The sequence below is a fragment of the Salmo salar genome, chromosome ssa15, assembly GCF_905237065.1.
Source record: "Salmo salar chromosome ssa15, Ssal_v3.1, whole genome shotgun sequence".
Lineage (NCBI taxonomy): Eukaryota > Metazoa > Chordata > Actinopteri > Salmoniformes > Salmonidae > Salmo > Salmo salar.
In genome coordinates this window covers 23491759-23496758 of record NC_059456.1, presented here as the reverse complement: position 1 = coordinate 23496758, position 5000 = coordinate 23491759, and the positions used below count along the sequence as shown (strand labels likewise).

The following is a 5000-nucleotide window of genomic DNA, read 5'->3' as shown; positions in this document are numbered from 1 at the left end:
CATAGAGGAACTCTGGAGATCTGTCAAAGTGACCATCAGGTTCTTGGTCACCAGGGTCTGAATGTGAACTTATGTGAATATGTTTATTTAAAAAAAAATGTATTATACTTTTGCCAAAAATTCCCAAAACCTGTTTTCGCTTTGTCATTATCAGGTATTGTGTGTAGATTGATGAGGACAATTTTTTATTGAATTAATTTTAGTATAAGGCTGTAACTTAACAAAATGTGGAAAAAGTCAAGGGATCTGAATACTTTCTGAATGCGCTGTAAATGACTAACATGAATGAATCAACAACCCTTTCAAATGAACAAGAAATTTGAAACACGACCTATGAATTATCATTATAGAAATATCTCTCAAAACAACTGTATGACTCACAAGGCCTTGCTAGTGAGGTGCCACTTCACCTTAACAAAAAGACCCAGATAAAAGAGCTATGGTGAAGGCCTATTATTATTACTACTATTATACAAGTGAATGGTATTTGAGTATTACATAATATAGTATTGAACAGTGAGGGGTTGGAACCGGTTCAGGGAACAGAACTGAAGTCATCTATACTGTTCCGGAACAAAATCGTTATTTTCAAACCATAGGAACCGGTTAATAACGTTATTTGAAATTCCAGGCATTTTTCTTTCAGTCCCACAGAAAAAGCAACAACAAAAAAATGTATTAGAGAAGAATGGATTCACTTTTTCAATGCTAGTTAAGGATAGTATAGTTATCACGTTTCACATTGGATTTATTAACTACAAAAATGTAAGACGTGTTTTTAATGCTGGTGCCGCTGTGCACACACAAGTTTGTTAGCTAGCTAGATAGCTCTGGTCCAACCATAGAGAAGGATAGAGGTTTCTAGTGGCCAAAAGGCCTATTTTTTAGCATGGTCAGCGCCATTGAGTGCTTCCACCATGCTTCCGCCATTTTAACACTAGTCAAAGTAGTCAACTGGCTGAGGTTTCCTATGAGTTGTAGCCTCAATGGCGCAAAGATTATGCTTTTATCGGTGTTGAATCCTTACTTGCCTAGCAGTAGCAGCACCAAGTTAGCCCTAAAAATGGTCGGCATGTATAACTAACACAATATTTTTACATTAGCTAGACTAGATTGATTAGATTAAAATAAGGTTGGGGTGGAGCACTGGAAGTCGTGTGGAAGAAGTTTCAATGACAGCCATAAAATTACTCCCAAAATTCCCAATGTTGATTAAAGAAAAAAAATGTATGAAGGCCTTGTATCCAGAGTTACTCACCTGATGTTGTAGTTGTTATTTTGGACATGAAATAGATACCAGAGCTTCCTACTACACAAGTGTAGGTTACAAGGTCGGTCTTTTCAGGTCAAACTTGGCAAGGGTGGATGCAGCTTGGACTTTGTCCCAAATACAATGCTTTCAGTTTTGGAAATATTTAGGACTAAGTTATTACTTGCCACCCACTCTGAAACTAACTGCAACTCTTTGTTAAGTGTTGCAGTCATTTCAATCGCTGACATGTATATTGTTGCATCATCCTCATATATAAACACTGGCATTAGTAAAGATTGAAAAAGTAAGGTGCCTAGACAGCTGTCCTGGGGAATTCCTCATTCTACCTGGATTATGTTGGAGAGGCTTCCATTAAAGAACACCCTCTGTGTTCTGTTAGACAGGTAACTCTTTATCCACAATATAGCAGGGGGTGTAAAGCCATAACACATATGTTTTTCCATCAGCTGACTATGATCGATAATGTCAAAAGCCGCACTAAAGTCTAACAAAACAGCCCCAAAAATATTTGTATCATCAATTTCTCTCAGCCAATCATCAGTCATTTGTATAAGTGCTGTGCTTGTTGAATGTCCTTCCCTATAAGCATGCTGAAAGTTTGTTGTCAATTTGTTTACTGTAAAATAGCATTGTATCTGGTCAACAACAAAAAAATCCCAAAAGTTTACTAAGGGTTGGTAACAGGCTGATTGGTTGGATATTTGAGCCAGTAAAAGGGGGCTTTACTATTCTTAGGTAGCAGAATAACTTTTGTTTCCCTCCAGGACTGAGGGCACACACTTTATAATAGGCTGAAATTGAAAATATGGGAAACAGCAGTGGCAATATCGTCCACTATTATCCTCAGTTATTTTCCATCGAAGTTGTCAGATCCCAGTGGCTTGTTATTGTTAATAGACAACAATAATTATTTAACCTCTTCCACACTCACTTTACAGAATTCAAAATTACAATGCTTGTCTTTCATAATTTGATCAGATATACTTGGATGTGTAGTGTCAGCGTTTGTTGCTGGCATGTCATGCATAAATTTGCGAATCTTGCCAATGAAAAAGTCATTGAAGTAGTTGGCAATATCAGTGGGTTTTGTGATGAATGAGCCATCTGATTCAATGAATGATGGAGCCGAGTTTGCTTTTTTTCCCCAACATTTTATTTAAGGTGCTCCAACGTTTTGTACTATCATTCTTTATGTCCTTTATCTTTGTTTCATAGTGTAGTTCTTTTTATTCAATTTAGTCACATGATTTCAAAATTTGCAATACGTTTGCCGATCGTTTGTGCAGCCAGACTTATATGCCATTCCTTTTGCCTCATCCCTCTCAACAACACAATTTTTCAATTCCTCATCAATCCACAGGGATTTAACAGTTTTTACAGTCATTTTCTTAATAGGTGCATACTTATTAGTAACTGGAATAAAATCTGCAGAAAATGGAAGATCTGCAGAGAATGGCAGAAAGTCCCCAAATACAGTTGTGCCAAGCTTGTAGCGTCATACCCAAGGCTGTAATTACTGTAATAGGTGCTTCAACAAAATACTTATTGTAAAAGTGTTCAGTTTAAAAATAAATAAAAAATCTACATTTGAAAAATATCTAAAAACCTGCTTTTGCTTTGTAATTATGGGGTATTATGCGTAGGTAATAAATGATGAGGGAATAAAAAACTATTGAATTCATTTTAGAATAAGGCTGTAACGTAACAAAATGTGGAAAAAGTGAAGGGTCTGAATACTTTCCAAATGCACTGTATACTGAAAAAAATATAAACGCAACATGTAAAGTGTTGGTGCCATGTTTCATGAGCCAAAATAAATATCACACATTTTCCATATGCCCAAAAAGCGTATTTATCTCAAATTTTGTGCACAAATTTGTTTACATCCCTGTTAGTAAGCATTTCTCCTTTGCCAAGATAATCCATCCACCTGACAGGTATGGCATATCAAGAAGCTAATTAAACAGCATGATCATTACACAGATGCACCTTGTGCTGGGGACAATAAAAGGCCACTCTAAAATGTGCAGTTTTGTCACACAATACCCCTGTTGTCTCAAGTTCTAAGGAAGTGTGCACTTGGCATCCTGACTGCAGGAATGTCCACCAGAGCTGTTGCCAGATAATTGAATTTCTCTACCATAGGCCGCCTCCAACGTCCTTTTAGAGAATTTGGCAGTACGTCCAACCAGTCTCACAACCTCAGCTCACTTGTAACCACGCCTGCCCAGGACCTCCACATCTGGGTTTTTCACTTGTGGGATCGTCTGAGGGGTTGCTGAGGAGTATTTCTGTCTGTAATGAAAGCCCTATTGTGGTGAAAAACTCATTCTAAATTGACTGGGCCTGGCTCTCCTGTGGGTGGGCCTATGCCCTCTCAGGCCCATCCATTGCTGCGCCCGGTCATGTGAAATCCATAGACTTAGGGCCTAATTTATTTATTTCAATTGACTGATTTACTTATATGAACTGTAACTCAGTAAAATCTTTGAAATTGTTGCATGTTTCGTTTATAATTTTGTTCAGTAGCATACGCTCTTATCCAGAGCGACTTACAGTTAGTGCATCCATCACAACCACATTTCACAGTCATAGTAAGTAAATGTTTACTTAATAAACATTTAAATGTTTACTTACTTAATAGTAGCTATCAGCAAAGTCAATGCTGGTAACAAAAGACAAGTGCGAGTGCTAGTTCAAAAGAAGGTGGACAGTTCCTCTCTCAACATTTCCTGTCGCTTAATATTAACGTGTTTTAAATCTAATGGAAATATTGTGAAAAGAAAATACATATTGAATTATCTCATTCACAGAGATACATCACTCTATTGATTTGTCTATGGATCGAATCAATGTCACATTGTGTAACCTTGTGATTTTTGTGCGTCTTCGTTGATAGCAGGTGGACTGCATGTGGGTGATTCTAAACAGTTACAGTTTCTCTTTAGCAAAAAAACACAATCTTACCTTTTCTGTTGTATTGTAGCTTTCTGAAGAGAAAGCACAGAGCATAGGCACATTCACACTGTTCCGCTGTATGTGTTACACCCTGATGAAGACACTGTGACGTCATCTAATAAATGACTGTGAGCTTATATAGAGTGTGTTCCTCTCTTTATTTGTGGGTGACAGGTAGCCTAGTGGTTAGAGCGTTGGACTTGTAACCGAAAGGTTGCAAGATAAAATCCCTGAGCTGACAAGGTAAAAATCTGTTGTTCTTCCCCCTGAACAAGGCAGTTAACCCACTGTTCCTAGGCCATCATTGAAAATAAGAATTTGTTCTTAACTGACTTGCTTAGTAAAATAAAAAATGTATTACAGCCTGGCTATAAAACACAACACATACTGTACAGTGAGCGCCAACAGTATTGGGACAGTGACACATTTGTTGTTTTGGCTCTGTACTCCAAAACTTTGGATTTGAAATGATACCACGTTAAAGTGCAATTTGACTGTCAGATTTAATTTTAGGGTATTTTCACCCATATCGGGTAAACCGTTTAGAAATTACAGGACTTCTTGTACCTAGTTCCTCCATTTTAGGGGACCAAAAGGTATTGGAACAAATTAACTTATGTGTATTAAAAAGTAGTAAAGAGGTACATATTTGGTCCCATATTCCTAGCACACAATGACTACCACAAGTTTGTAACTACAATTTTTTTGGATGCATTTGCTGTTTGTTGAGGTTGTGTTTCAGATTGTTTTGTGCCCAATAGAAGTGAAT

At 37.3% G+C, this 5000-nt stretch overlaps 1 pseudogene; it reads right to left on the bottom strand.

Annotated features, from left to right (window-relative positions):
• Positions 1-4720: 4720 nt before the first annotated feature.
• LOC123727165 (acyl-coenzyme A thioesterase 6-like) overlaps positions 4721-5000 on the bottom strand; it is a 4003-nt pseudogene continuing 3723 nt past the window's right edge.